Here is a 16,114-nt window from a genome sequence, read left to right as displayed (position 1 = left end):
ACTTCAGGTACTTCAAGTGCTTATGAAGGCTTACTCAAATAACTCGGTTCCTCAATCTTTGAAAAGAATGTCATATTTCTTGCATGGTTTACAGTTGCCTTAAATAATATTAGCAATTGTATTTTCCAGGGTTTTACCCGCATGGGCAGTGCCATAGCCCATGGCTGAATGGAACTGCCTCTGCATTGCAGCTCTGGGGTCCTAAGGATGGTGCCTGATGCAAGAAAGGAAGGCTCGTTGTTTTCAGTTCAGGTGCTTATTTTCTGCTAGGCTTAGGAACTGTATGGGGGAAAAAAGATGCTTAATTCATATAAAAGGGAAAGAAAAGATAGGCCTGCGTGAAAATAAACAGACTAGCAGCTGTATAGGAGCGAAGACAACTAGTGAGAGGAGTGTGTCTAAAAATCTAATGTTGAAAGGTTGGAGCTGAGAACTGATAGGGGAAGGACAGATCTGATGAACTGGAAAATTGGAAGGGGGGGGGGGGGGAAAACCTGTCCAGGTTGAGCAAAGATTTGGGGGTTTTGTTTGTTTCTTGAAATTGGAAGAAGCAGCAGCCTGACAGAAGGGATCTGGCCTGAGGCAAAGAGGAGTCAGTCTTGGGGGAAAGGGGCTTGCACACCTTGGATCACTCCTAACGTTCATTAGAGCACTCTGCACTTCAGATCCAGAAGGGAATGCAGACTGTTAAGTAGTAGCTTTTGCTGTCATCTGTGAAATCACTGTCAGTTTCATCCCCCTCATCGTATTCCACACAGAAGAGGGCAACCTTATTAGTGCTCTCAGCTACTTCATGAATTTGGTCCTGAAAAGGAATCCCAAAATAACAGAATAGTTGAGGTTGGAAGGGACTTCTGGAGATCATCTAATCCGAGCAGGGTCAGGCAGAGCAGGTTTCTTAGGGCTGTGTCCAGTCAGGTTTTGAGTATCTTCAAGGATGGACACTCTGCAACCTGTCCTGTTCAGGTAGAATTTTGTGCTTGTTGCCTCCTGTCCTGTCACTGGACACAGCTGAGAAGAGCCTGGCTATGTCTTTTTCACTCTCCCTTATCCCCATCAGCAGGCATTTATAAACTTTAAGATAACACACACACCAGCCTCTTCTTCTCCAGGCTGGACTCCCAGCGCTCTCAGCCTTTCTTCATGTGAAAGATGCTTCAGTTCTCTCATCGTCTTAGTTAAAATATTTACTTCCACAAATGGGAATTGGAACTCAAAGGGGGAAATGCTTTTTGGGGGGAAAAACCAAAACACAACCTGATAACTAAACTGTAAAGAGAATATGAAGATCACAAAATGAAACACTAAGAAGATAGATAGCTCCAGCTTTACAATTCGGCAATCTTCATTTGCCCCCTTGTGTTAGTGTACTATGAAGCAGTCTTCGTGATCATACAGAATATTTAAACTAATGATAGGATTGACCTGGTGTGGTGCAGAGCCAGGGAAGATGTTTGTGGGCTGTGCAAGCAAGAAGCCTGATAGGTGCTGCAGAAATTGGTAGAAAATTCTGTAGGCAATGGAACAGAAGACCGCAAGTAGAAGCAGCCATGTCTTCATGGTTGTGTCAAATGAGAATTCCTAAGATTTGGACATGATGTTTTCTTTTTCTGCCCTTATTCTTATATGATGCTAAACAAGTTACCAGGCCATTGTTTTCGTAGTACTGGTGTTCCTCACTTCAGAGGGTGACTTAAGACCCTCATGGCTGACAGAAACACTGGCTGTTCACATTTGCAGCTGAGCTTCTTAGGAGTTGTCGTCTGAATTAAAATACTGTGTAACATGTCTGTTGACAGTCTTCTGTCTGCTTAGGGTACCTCAAACTGTTGCATACTATAGTTTCTACGCCTCCATATCACATTTAACATAGGGGTAATAGACACTTACCTTGAAGGGCTGTTGGGTTTTGTTTGTTTAAAAATCACTTTTATTTAGTAGCTGTACTCCAGTAATGCATTTCCTTATGGAATTTTCTGTGGCATTTATTAACTCTGATCTCAGAGGAAGAGGTGAGTATTGTGCATCTTTTAAAGCCCAGATCTGCAATCAACTTTCCTTGCTACCAGCTCAAGCTGAGAAACCAAGTTTCCATGCTGTTGATTCATGGTCTATTCGTACAGTCCTGTGAGCTCCAAAATACTCTGATTTGTGTCATATCTTGTCACTGATTCATTTTGCATATTTAGCTATTACTATTAAACACTTGTTTGTCCCATTTTTAGAATGTGGTTTCATGAGCAACACATTAAATATTCTGCAAAATCTTTTATACACTAAAGGTAATGTTCATGTTTGAACTTCAACATATTTTACAACAAATTTACCTGTAAAGAACTATGTTGCAGAAAGAATGAACTAGTTAAATTGTAACAATTTCTTATGTACAGTGGTAAACAGCTGATCTTTTAAAATGCAAAGTGACTTACACCTATGTGTTTAGGACTTCTACAGGCCATCGTTCGTCAAGTTTCAAAAGCAGTTTTCTTGGTGCTGCATATGGCACACTTACTGAGTGAGAGTGGTTCTGTACTTGATATTCAGATATAGAGATGTGAAAATGTTTCCACTTTTCCCTTAATAGTGGTATCTCGTTAAGTATTGGGGGAAGTATCTCCTAATCAGGTAGCAATACTAGCAGTAATGATTGGAATTTGAAATGTTTAGACTCCCTTTACGTTCTTCATCACAATCTCTTGTCATAGAAGTCACAAGAAATGATTGATATATTGATAGAAATATATCTGCAGTGGTGAGCTACTATTTTACCAGTTTAACTTGAAGCAGAAGTAGCAATTCTTCATTTAAAACAAACAAACAAAAAGTTTAAAATGTATTTGAAGGAAAACTTATGTCTGAGATATATGTGAATCTCCTTTCTAAGGTGGCAGTTGTGAGTGTGTGTCGGAAGAAAATGTTTAACTATAAGCAGAAATAAGAAAAATAATGGAGAAAATGTCGTGCCACAAATGACATTGTTCATCTTTCTGTGAGGGGGCTAGTATCACTGGGGTATTTCTTTTTCACTCTAAATTAAACAGTTTATTTCTGTTGGAAGTTATGTAATGGCTCTCACGTGCAACAACTCAGTATTTTTTTCCAAATTTGATTCACTTGTAATAGCTCTGTGTTAATAAATCAAATGAAATTCATCTAATATTGCTTCCGCCTCTTAATGTAAAATTTGAACCCTATGTTCAAAAGTTCTGAAATTAACAAATGAATTACAGCAGCATTTATCCAGTTTGAATCTTCAATCTTAAGTATGCAGTGCTGAGTAGCTAGAGGCTGACTTACTTAGCTTCTCTTGAGAGATGGGAATAATGTATCTATAATGTTTTCTTCTGCTGTTTATAGCCATAGGAGACAGCCATGGATAGAAAGTTTCACATTTCCCTATGGTTTTTGCAAGGCAAGCGTGTGGCTTTATTACCTATAAAGGAACCTTCTGTCAGCAGCTTTTACGCTTTAAAGTGGTTTTAAAAGTAAAACATTTTGGAGTCTCTCATAAAATACTCGAAAAAAACTTAAGTATTTTAAAATTTGAGCTATATAAGGCATAAATTGTAGAATATAACATCTCAAATGTATATACATTTTTAATATTTTATTGAAATAAAGGCAAAGGAAAAGCTTCAGGGGTTATATTATTGGACCAGCTAGAATAGTCAATAATAATATATGACTATGGCTCTACAGTCCTGTGATTCTCAAGCCAGACAAGTTTGGGACTGACAGAGTCTTCCTGTTTCCTTCAGTATTAGCCTGGCTCTGATATTTCCATGGTGGTTTCACTGAATGACTTTGGGTTTGGTTTTGGTAAGCTCGGCCAGCTGAATGTGCTTGCTGTGTGAGCAACAGTGCTGGCACCAAGGAAAAGTTCCCTCTGCTCTCAAGAATGGCAGTCCAGTATTAAAGTTAATTTCCATTTCTTAAAACCAATGTAAGGAATATTCAGGGCCTTATTCTTCCTTTCTTGATACTCCTACAGACAGATTTTGCCTATCTGCTCTTTAAGTCAGTATCAAAGGGGCTAACATCTTGGTCTAACTCCTTCCTTCTACAGAAGATTGCTATCTGTATATGAAACTAACACAAAAATGCTCATACAGATACAGCTGCTTAGCATATGGAAACAGCTGTGACACCTTTCCTGTCATCAGGAGAATGTGAAAGTCTCCCTCTTTTCCAGTAAGCAATATCTGTTATTTGCAGACATACCAACAAATATATAAACTATATTATCCATCTATGTATAATGAAACTTCAGGCACAAAAATAAGAAACTTACAGTAGTATCAGACAAAGATGAAAAAGAGCTCTACTGTTTTGGAGGTATGAAATCTGTTAAATGACCTGTGCAACAGCCAGTTTTAGGAAGCGTGCGTGGCTGCTAGGTTGTGTGCTCAGAAAAAGGGGTTTGCTGCAGATTCAGTGACATGGTGTAGCCAGACAGCCCCCTGTTGGCTGGATTGTTGTGGAGGTTCCAGAAAAATGAATTCTGCTTGAATTCAGCAATTTGCTGCACTCAACAAGCTATTTTTTTCATTCCCATATCACCAATAAAGAAAATTGGGGGGGGGGGGGGGTGTGCACTTGTAAAAAGATTACCTTTGAATCAAGTTTTTTATCCCCCTTGTGTATAAGATAAATGTCAAAGCTTGGTTAAGTAGAGTATCTGCACTCAGTTTCTTAATGTCTATAGAAGCTTATTTTTAAAGAGCTGCAGTGAAAATGTAGAAAGGGGACTTTGTCCCTGTGATCAAAATTTAAGACTAGCATACTTTAATATCACATCTGCAGCCTGGCTAATGCAAAGCATTTAGATAAACTTCTGTCAAGAATGCAGGTAATGGATTTTAAAACATAAACGTTTGTAAGCTAGCAGTGAACTAGCCATGTACAGGCTCCAGCCTTGTTTAATGACTGAGACTCTCTTGCAGACATGTCTATGAGAGCTTCTGCTATTTAATGAGGTACAGTTTTACCAAGAAGCTTGGGGGTTTTTTATTCATGTTAGCTTTGCTTTAATCTGTTCTTCTGTATGTGGCTTAAGCTGCTACCAATGCAGGTAGCTGCTTACTTCCAGTTTGGTTTTTTCCCATGTGTTAAGAACCAAAAACCTTGTTCTTCAAAAGAAATAAGTGCCTAAAATACTGAAAAATTGAAGGACACGTATTAGGTATTTTGGCTTTTTTGTTTGTTTGTAAAGGGAACCTAAAATCTGCCTTGCAGTGGTCACTGTATATCTGTGTGGTGATGGAATGCTGTGGGTACTGTATGAGTGTCTGCAGGCAGTTATTGTCTAGAATCTGATGACATACCCATGCTTAAAAGGCCCTGTGGTGGAAATGGGTGGCCCAAGGAACGTTTCCAGGAAGAACTCTGTCTCAGAGGCACAGGGTCTTCTGCTCTGAGATAAACAATACAGAGGTGATCTCTTTCTGCATCAGGTATGGCCTAAGTTATAAAAGCTCATCTTCATTTGAAGAACTGGATTTGTGGCTAAAAATCCATAGCTGTAACAGGAGTAGAGAAACTGATGGGAGAATTAATCCTCTACTACACCACAGAACAGAAGACTAGCATGATGCCGAGGAAGCCAAAGTGCTCAAGGACTCTTTTTCCCTTTCCCCTTTGGTACACATAAAGAAGTCAATTGTAATCAGATATTTTAGAACAGTTGGCAAAAACAACAGAGGGTAAGGATACATGCTGTGATCGAAGAGGGGGAATGGGAAAGTCAGGGAAAGACCAAAGAGCTGCTTAAAGATTGCCATGACTTCATAAAATCCATTGGAAGGGTTTAAGAAACTGGCTGAAGCAATCTCAAGGCGAGGGGACTCTTCCACGAAACTGAAAACCTGGGTTTCAGAAGCTCGAGGGGATTCAAGTTCATATCTCCTGCTTCCAAAGAAGTGCCCAGTGGTAAGTTGCCCACAGATGTTCCCCATCTTTCTTGTTAAATCAAGGATATGTGCAAAAAAGAATAGAAGTCACAAACCAGTTTTGTTCAAAGGTTGTTGGCAGTGATAACTATTACTGTTAGCAGATGAAAGCAAGCTGCAGGTAGGATTTCAAAGGGTACTGGAATTTGCTTTTATTGGACTAACTGTGCAGTTCCTTGCAAGTTCCATATTCTTTTCCTAAGATGTTTCCTGAAGTAACAGTAAAATGAGCATACAATAAATATAAGTACCCATTAAAGCTTACTAAAGGAATACCTTATGTTTCCAGTAGATGAACACTGAGATAACTGAATATTTGTGAATTGCATCATAGACCTCTATTATGCCAAAGTTCTGGCTTTTGTTGCTAAAGAGAGCACCAGTAAAGGTGGCTTTAAACTGCTTTGTGCTCCTACTTTCTCTAAAGCTGCTGAAAAGGGAAAGCAGGGAGCAACTAGCAGCGTTAAAGAACTTCATGGCTGTTCAGCAACCAGCAAGGGGATTCACCTCTTCCCTCCTGCAGTCTGCCCTCAAACTGTGTTCTTTTTTCTATGTTTGAAGAGGGTTTTTTGACAGGAGGGTTTACAATCTCCCTCACCAATTAGTGGCATTGATAAGAGCCTGTTCTGGGTTGAAGATGATTCAAATAATCTATCCTGATCAGAAAAATTACACCATTTTTCCTCTTCTGAGGAGTGGTTACCTACTCCATTTCCAAATTAGGCTTAAACTTTAGGACTTCTTCACGGTTCTAATTTTTGTTTTGTTCAAGCAATTCTAGCAGCTTGGAACATACAGGTTACTTGCAGACCTGTGATACTGTGATCCCCTTATTTTATGCTTATTCAGGCATCAAGTAAGTAGCCTGAGAAAGGCGCTACCTTATGCTATGAAAGTATCTCGGTTTCCTCTAAAACTGCACCTCTTTTTTTAGCTATGAGCAGTTGTCCAGAGCAGGAGGTATTTTTAATGGTAATGGACAAATTCTTAGCTGTATCCCTACTTTTTTCACATTTATTTCAGAGTTCTCGTAAAAATAGCACCTGGTCCTGGTGATTTATAGTGTTTGAGTTTCCCAGGCTGCCAAAAGGCTCTTCCTTTGAGACATCTAGGCCCGGTGAAACTGCCCTGATTCCCCGTAAAGCGTGTCCTTGGGGTAGGAATTTCTCTGTCACCCTCTATATTAAAACCGAATCATTTATACTGAGCTTCTTTACCTTTGCCAATTTCTTTCAGCCTCCTCTTGGTACTACATAGACAAAACCAAGAAACCTCCTGGATTCCGATATCTTTAAGAATACTTGGAATTCTTCCCCACGTGTCGCGGTACATGGGCACCGCCTGCAGCCGTTGGTACCTGCGCGTCTGATTCTCTTGTACGGGAGAACGTTGTTCAGCAGCACCTGAGCAGGGAATAACTGTGGGTCTTTGTGCAAGAGCGGTGTTCATCCTGCCGTCCCCTCGGTCGTCAGACTACCAGTGGCTACGAATAGAGCTTCTCGTTAGCCAATGTTATACCAGGTAGTCTTTTATTTATACTTATATACTATATATACACTATAATTTATACTTATATGAACACTTAAATAGCTGTTGAGATTGGGTTTAGCTTTAGAAACTGTAGTATTTCTATGATTTTTTTGTTTGTTGGTTTGGTTTGGTTGGAGAAACTGCTTTAGCCTAGGAGGAATTCCATATGGACGCATACTCCATGAACGAGCACAACCTCCCTAGCATTCACTTACTGCGTAACCTAGTGGTGCCATTAAGGACTGTCCGCATAAGATACATTTCACTTGGCTTGACGAGCATCGCAGGAATCTTCTATGAAGGCTGAGCAAGCAAAACATCTTGCCTCAAGATGTCACGAGTGCACCTGTGATGCAGGCACCCGGCCTCTGGCTCTGGTTTGCTGGAGCAGAAACCCTGAGAAAGAGCAGAACTCTTCTGCTGTTCCCGCTTCTTGCCCTAGGCTGTCAGCAAGTCTCCGAACGTGGCTAGACCTTGATTAGAAGGTGACAAGGAACAGAACATTTGCAAAACGGATCCTGATTTTCTCCTACGTAAATCCTTCTGAAGTTAAGCATAGCTTAAACCTGGGAACATCAGGCTGTTCGATGATGCAGAGTTGGAATTACCTCGGGTATTTCATGGTACGTGGTCTGCAGTTCTTAGATCCCTCGACAGCCGTGATGCTAGAGCAGAAATTACCAGTAACAATGACACTAAAATTAATTTTGACAAGTTCGAATCCTCTTTGGATCTTTCAGCTGCAAGCAGACAAAGCAATTGTATTGGGTCTGGCTGGGATGGAGTTAATTGTCCCCGCAGCAGCCCTCCCAGTGCTGTGCTCTGTGCTGGTACCCAGAAAGGTGCTGATAACCCACCAGTGGTTTGGCTACTGCTGAGCAGGGCTCGCACAGCATCAAGGCTGTCTCTCCAACAATTCCCTCCCCACCGGCAGGCTGGGGGTGGGCAAGATCTCAGGAGGGGACACGGCCGGGACAGCTGACCCCAACTGACCAAAGGGATATTCCAGACCATACGGCATCTGCTCAGCAATCACAGCGAAGAGAAAGGAGCAGCAGGGGGGCACTCGTTATTACAACGTTTGCCTGCTGGAGCAACCGCTACGCGTACTGAAGCCGTACTTCCCGGGAAGTGGCTGGACATTGCCTGCTGATGGGAAGTAGAGAATAAATTTTTTGTTTCCCTTTGCTTTATTAAACTGCCTTTATCTTGACCCGTGAGGGTTTTTTCCATCTTATTTTCTCCCACCCCCATCCAGCTGAGGCAGGGCAGCCTGGTGGGCACCAGCATCCAGCCAGGGACAACCCACCACAGCAATCCCACACCCCGCTGTCAAATCGGGCTGGGAATCACCCCTTATAAGCCTCCAAGGATGTCCAGCCTTCAGTATTGATTCAACCGTTCTCTACTCTGCTGGTACTGTGAGATTGTTTTCTGTAAGTTTCCAGCATCCTGTAGGACTAGTTCCATCGAAAATACTCCTGTGCTCAGTCAGAACCAGAAGAAAGGTCCTTCTGTAAGGTTCTCTTTGGCTGGACATCCTACGCTAGGTCGAGAGGTCGGGTATGGTTCACGTTAGGGTAGCGTACAGAGATGGGACCTTCCTGCATTCTTCAGCATCTCTACATTCTCATCAACGTTTCTTGAATGCCAAGGGTCCTCAAGGTGCCATCCAGACCTTCCAACTTCAGCTTTCAAAGCCAGCCTATGTCACCAGAGATCATAGTAGCGTCCGTGTCCACGTTTCATTCTGTTCCTCGCCACGAGGCAGCTCCTGACTTGTTACGTCCATCCAGTGAGTACAAAGCCTTCAAAGATCCAATTGGCGGGACAGTTCTACCGAATACCAAAGCCATTACTGAATGCCGTCGGACTAGAACGTTGTCTCAGGACAGCCTTCTCTGGAAGGAAAGGTGCCTCCAGCAACAGCAAAAATTGACACCAAAAGAACCAACTTCCTTGCGTGTAGCAGTTCACCTGCTTCTTTCAGCAACATGGCAGAGTGTCTGAACTGTTCGATCTGTAACATTCGGGATGTTTAAATTAAAGTTCTACCTTTTCCTTTCAACCACTGAAGTGGTTTTATAACAGGTTAGTGCCTACCAGCCATCACAGACGTGTGTATTCCATTTTAGTCACTCATTGACTCCATTCTGTCCCAGGATATTTTAATGAGAGCATGTTAGATCATTAGTAACATCACTTCTTTTCCTGCGGAAAACAGATCCCACTTTCTCTTTCAAAAAGGGAGAGGGACAGGCGGTAATGACTCAGTCCCAGTCCAGTGTTCGCTCTGGCTGTCCCAGATCCCAGGAGATGTGAATCCATACATCTGAAAGGTCAGATACGGAGCAATGTTTTCAGCTAGCATTTTTTCATTAGCAGGTTAAAATGCCCAGCTCTGAGCTTTCGGAACAGTTATTTCCACACTGTTCCCCACCCAGCCTGAAGGAAGGAGCTGTGTGGTCTTTGTGGCAGGAGCCATTGCCTCCAGTAGAAGACCTGCGTGCTTGTCACCGCTTGTTCTAGAACAGAAATCCACATAGTGATCTCCAGAACGCAAGTGTCCCTGTGCCTGTTTGTGCGTTTTCCAGCCAAGTTCTGCAGAGAATCTCTGAAACAAAAGATGAGTCTAGCAAAAAGATGATCTTTTGCCCATCCTTTTCCACATGTATCCGTAGAGATTTCGTGTGCAAATGAACACCAGTGAACTCTGGATTGCACTATCATGCTTCAATTGTCAAAGAAAACCCTTAGTCAGTAACAGCAGAAAACATCGTTAGCCTAACCAAAGACGGGAGGAGGATCTCAGTTACGCCAGGGGCCACACATTTACAATTTTTCATTTACATTCTTGATATGACCATATTAATCATTAAGCCATTAATGTGTTCCAGGGATCCACAGTTGACTGAGCCATCTTTGGAAGATAATGTTTTGAACAATCATAGGCAGCAAAGGAAAATAATATGGCTTAAGGATTGATTTGCAAATGGGGAAAACATAATGTAAACCAGTCTGTTCCAGAAGATACATTTCCAGTTTATGAAAAATTGGGAACTTACTAATGGAGTTACTGCTCACCACACTGCAACTGGAATTGAAATAAAGGCCACTGACAGGATGTGTCCAGTAAGTAACTGGGGAGGCTTATAACCCCAGCACTGCTGAAGGAATGCTGGTGTGCTGATCTTCAGAGTTTGTCTATTCAGGCACCGAAGGCTTAGCTTCTCTTTCCAGATGTGAGGTATTGATGTGATTAACCCATCTTAGGTCTGGATCCTGCAATGTTTCACTTCATAGCACAAATGCAGGAATGACCTCTGAGAGGGAAATTTTGTTCTTCAGCTATGCAAACTATCAATGTAAGATGTTCTGCCGATCCACTTACCTAACACATTGGAAAAAAAGAAAATGTCCCTATAGTCTCATGAGCGTTTAAGTTTCCTACCTAAGTCATCCTGTGCCTTTTCCACTTTCCTTTAGCAGCTATCACCCAGCCATCCATTCACCCCTGTAAGATCTGCTTTTCCTTGTCTGGTGGCGTTGAAATTTCTGACAGCTCTGTTAACCGTCCTCCCTTCAATACAATAAGTTGTGTCTCTGGTCCCACAAAGGCAGTGACTCTTTCCAGCCGGATTTTATTCCTTAACTCCCTCTCTGTAATGGGAAAGAAGTGAGTTTGCCACCTTCTGTGGATCTCTGCCTGCCCTTATCACATCGCCTTTTCCCCTATTCCAGCAGCGACCAGGCTGAGGAGTGAGCTGAAGATGTGGTTAAAAAACCACAAAGATTAAAGGACAGAAGGATCAGCATGCCTTCTGTTTATTGTTGAATACAACATTGTAAATAAAACGGTATGTCAGCAATTATTTTATTACTCAGTTTAGTTATCACTGGGGAACAAAAACAAAAACCGTAGACGAGTCTTTTCAGAAGGCCCTCAATGAAAGCTACAAACGGCCTTTGAAATTTAAAGAAAACCGAGTTCCTGACTCCAAAGTACTAGTAAAACCCCAGACTTGGTGTTTCCAATCTATTGCCTTGTTTTTCCAATGGAGAATCAGGATGGAACAATGTTGCAACGTTTAATTCTTCACAGTTTCAGCAAGCACTCCCCTGACTGGTGCAGCCAAAACTTGCTTAGAAAGCAAAGCCCTAAATTCATTCTCTACAGCAGACTCGTACACATTACTGTTTCCAACCTTTAGGGCTACATTGATCATCCTTCTGACCAGAAAGAAGCCACCAATTATTGAACCATTGCATTAGAATGGAAACGGAGTAGAACTGGAGGAAGGATTCCTGGAAAAATTTACACGTCAGATCACACTTCAGGGGGTTATTTCAGCAGAAACTACACGATGGTCTAGAAAACTGACATTCCCCTTTTTTTTTTAATAGAAGTCAGATTTATTTGTATTTTATACGATGACTAGTGATTTACATCCCACCCACCCATTTGAGAATATTCAGGGCTCCAGGCATATCTCCAGCCGGTTCCAGACTATTCAAATCATTGTTGGTCCATCCATTTACTAGTCACAACAAGGCCTTCTGTGACTAATTATGGCCTGACTGCAGCAGGAGAGGCAGCTTCAAAGAATGGGAATCTTCAGACGCACTAGCAGTTCCCTTGGTTCCCAAATTCTTTATTTATGTGGATTACATTGAGCTGACAGATTTAACTGGGCTGTTGAAGATATGGTCAAAGAAGCAGAGTCACTCCCTTCCCTTTTATTGTTTTCTGAAGACATAACAGTCATACGCATCTGTCACTAGAGAGAGGAAGTTCTCCATCACTGGACTTCATTTGGGCTTTTATATGCTGTTTCAGTAGCATCTGGGAATAGATCAATATAATATTTGGTAGGGAGTTGTATTTCCTTGTGATGCGCTGTAAATCTTTTATTGTAGATACTCTCACTGTTTATTGTTGAAAATCAATAAAAATAAACCTTGTAAAGTTAAAGCCTGGCAATGGTTCAGCACAAATCAGAGGGAAGGAGTAAGAGGCAATGAGTCTCCCTCCCCCTCTTGGCTAGCTCCCAGCTTGTTTCCCAATGAATATTCAATAACACTTTGCAGCAATCTGGGAACAAATTAAAAAAAAAAAAAATTATTCAAAGTTATGAACACTTCATTGTAATCTCAAACAGGACTTCTGATCCACTTCGGTGGCTTTCCGGTACTGAATTCAGCTGTGGATCAAAATGAAGTATCGCCCTGATTGTGAGTTGGATATACCTTAGACTTACCCCCTCCAGAGACAGACAAAAGCACATCAGCCTTGCTCAGCTCAGATTAAAGGAGTTATTTTTGAGCATTGGAAAACTGGAAACTACCCAAAATAGGTAAAAAGTGGGAGCAGCCCAATGTGGAGAAGACTTTCTCCAAAGTCAGAAGTTACTACCCCTTTTTGCAAGCCTGTAGAAGCTGGGCAGGATGCAATTGCTCCAGCATCCTTCTTTTGCCCTAGGGCTATTAATTCCTCCTATACTGCATCTTAGGGTGGAGTCTTCTACTATTTCCAGAGATTCAGTTATGCAGGGAAGTGACAAATGGTTTGGAATTATTTAGTAAAGGGGAAAACTTCCCAGTGCTATGGCCAGCACTGAGAGATCACACTTTTTTAGCCTAAACATGGTATCAACTGCAATAGCTTTATTTAAACATCTATTCTTAATCAATTATACAGTCTTATGAGCACTGACTGCAGAACCTGTAAGAATGCAGTGACTGCACTTCCTAAAAGAACAAAACCCCTCATGAACTGTCATATCGAAATCAATACCCAGCAAACAGGAAGATATTTCATGTCAGACTCTCTCCTTCCTGGTATCAGCAGATCACTGTACAATTCGGGTGGTAAATAAATGACATGTCCCCAGAAGAGATAAGAAGGACATAAGAGAACTTCCCAGTGTGTGAAGAAGCAGACAAAAAGTTACTTAAAAGCACAAAAATGTAATCAATCACTACGAAAGGAAGTCGACACGGCGCAAGAACAGGGGAGAGGGAAAAAGGGTGCTCTCTCCATCCTGTTGGGCTATCCGACAGGCACCACGAGACTGTTGGTAAAGCCCTTGACAGCCTTGAATATAGAAATACAGGATGAAATCCAACTATAAAGGAGGGAAAAGTGATTAAAATAAGAAAGCAAACATAAGACAAATGAGGTGGTGTCTTTCTGAATTATCTGCCTTTTGCAAATCCAGCAAGCTGTCGCCTCTTTTTAGATTATCATCTCCTGCTGCCGTGTAAACTACAGTCCGTGTAGGACAGAATGATGGTGTTACCCTTCTGTTTAGTTTCCTTTCCCTCTAGTGATCTTATAGTTCTGGCAGTCCACGTCTGTGTTAAAAAGCAGAAGAGAGCTGAACTGCTCGCTGTGAGCAAGGGAGAGGGCTGCCCCCAGCACTCCGGCAGTCAGTTTCCAGCATCTTGGGCAGTGGGACAGTTTGCACACTTTTGCTGAATCCAAGGAACCATAAAAAGGCAAATACAGCAGTAATTTATTGAAATCAGCAGATTTTGCACCTTCCCAGGAAAAAAGAATTCTCTTGAGAAAGTTGGCAATGACTTGGCTCATGTTAGGGATCACAGATTCCAACTTCATTGGAAAAAAATGTCTAAATGTTTCAAAATCCCATTCCTATTTAATAAAAAATAGAGCTAGATGTGAGCGATCAGAGCTTCTGCTTCTGTTGTGTGTAAAAGCATGACCACGTCACCTACAACACGCTTCTAGACCAGCAGAGATCGTGTTGTGAGATTACTAGAGTTGACTTGCCTGCCAAGATTTGGGTGAAAGTACTCAGTTTAACACACAACCTGGTTTTGACCAGAAGGCTTTTAAAATCACTCAGACTCGTAGCTAACCTGGGCTCTCGGCAGCCAAATTCACTTCTACTCGCGCAGCCGTTACCTTCTGTGGAAACGCACCAGCGTGAACTTTCTGCTGCTGGTATACCACACAGTCTGCTGCATCCCTGCCTGTTTGGGACCTCAGAAGGGAAGGCGCAGTAAAAATATTGGCCACTGCTTCTTCTAAATAACTGCCTCAGTGCCTGCGGGACAGGCTGCATACCACTCCGAAGGGGGCACAGAAAAATTGCTATCCTGGTTCAGTAACACTTCACAGTAACATGAATAATCTTGCAAGGTGGAGGGCAGCAGCTACCCAGACCAGCTGGAGACCCTCCTAGTAAATTGATGCGATTTTTGTATTCGCCTGAAAAAAACCATACTTTCACCCCCTCCTCCGTGATTACTGCTGTTTAGTCATAGCTTGCTACACCACCTGTAGCTCTTCCATCGCTGCTTCCATTATCCTACCGGTCTCAGTCAGACACTTCCAACAAATTTCTGTCAGGTTATTGACACACACATGCTCTCAAACTTATTTAAGCAGATATCAGTTAAAAAAAAAACAAAACAAAAGCGTGTAAGAGCCTAGTCACGTTCTCTGCAGGTGAACAAGTGACATTCCAGAACTTTGGGAGTCCAAACTTGCTGACAGTCACGTGCTTCGCTTCAAAAAGACACGTAGCCTCACAGTACGGCATTACTCGAGGTCAGGGTAAAGCATGTATGGTTCTTTACAGGACAGGAACTTGCACTGGTATATTTTTCCAGAGGCAAAATATTACATTCACAGAATTATGTTTGTGCTGAATAAAAATTAACCCACAAGAGGAACAAAAAAGTGTTCAGCACTAGCCCATCACAAGTTGTTACTGAAATGGTTCTACCAAATACTCATTTTGCCAAAGCCGTGGAGCATGAGTGATGGCACAGGTTAAAACTCCAGGGCTTTTTAAAAATGGAAATATTTCATATTTCCATTTCAATGGAAATATTTAACTTTAAAAAAAAAAGTAATCCAAACTTCAATTGTCACAGTGGCTGCTGCAGCAAGGAAAAATAAACTCACTACTTCTGCAGCAGGTGAAGTAGCCCAATTTTCTTAGTACAAGGGGTTCTGAAACTAGTCTCACTTCGTTTACACTGCTGCTTTCAGTGATCATTTAACATGTGATGTTCAAGTCTTTTTTTTTTCCTTTCCCTGTAAAAAGTTGTCAGTTTTGTCTTGTGTTTCTTGCTATTATTGGTAAGTATCTTCACCAACAATATTCACACTCACTGACTCACTCAGTACTCACCATTATTGGTTTCAGTTTTATCCTGGTTGGAGGAATTGGAACTTTTTCTGGAAAGTCAGTCCACGGACCTCAACATGAACTTAGAAAACAAGCAGCGTTGTCTTTGTAGGACAGCAACCTGTCTGGACAGCGATCCCATACAGCTGGTACACTGTCCCACCCCAATGCTGCCATCAGCAGTCGGACCTCCAAGGCCACCGTGACAGGTCTTCTGACACAGACCTTCACGGAAGGTCCTCACCGCATCACAGGCCAGGCCAGGCTGAAAGGGACCTCGGAAGCTCACCTGCGCCAGCCTTTCGTGGGTGTCGCGGTTTAACCCCATGTCGTGGGAACTCAGCCCCACGCAGCCACTCGCTCGCTGCCCCCGGTTGGGATGGGGGAGAGAATCGGAAGGGTAAAAGTGGGAAAACTCGTGGGCTGAGACAAAGACAGCTTAACAGGTAAAGCAAAAGCTGCGCACGCAAGCAA

General features: G+C 42.1%; 1 long non-coding RNA gene across 1 annotated transcript in view; it reads left to right on the top strand.

The window, feature by feature from the left end:
• LOC128141448 (uncharacterized) overlaps positions 1 to 3,157 on the top strand; it is a 79,821-nt gene extending 76,664 nt beyond the window's left edge. Inside the window, exon 5 of the long non-coding RNA XR_008235040.1 lies at positions 130 to 3,157. This is a non-coding gene — a long non-coding RNA (uncharacterized LOC128141448). The remainder of the gene's footprint in view (positions 1 to 129) is intronic.
• Positions 3,158 to 16,114: the final 12,957 nt, after the last annotated feature.

The sequence above is a fragment of the Harpia harpyja genome, chromosome 4 (genome assembly GCF_026419915.1).
Source record: "Harpia harpyja isolate bHarHar1 chromosome 4, bHarHar1 primary haplotype, whole genome shotgun sequence".
Classification (NCBI taxonomy): Eukaryota; Metazoa; Chordata; class Aves; order Accipitriformes; family Accipitridae; genus Harpia; species Harpia harpyja.
This window is presented reverse-complemented; position numbering and strand designations above follow the sequence as displayed.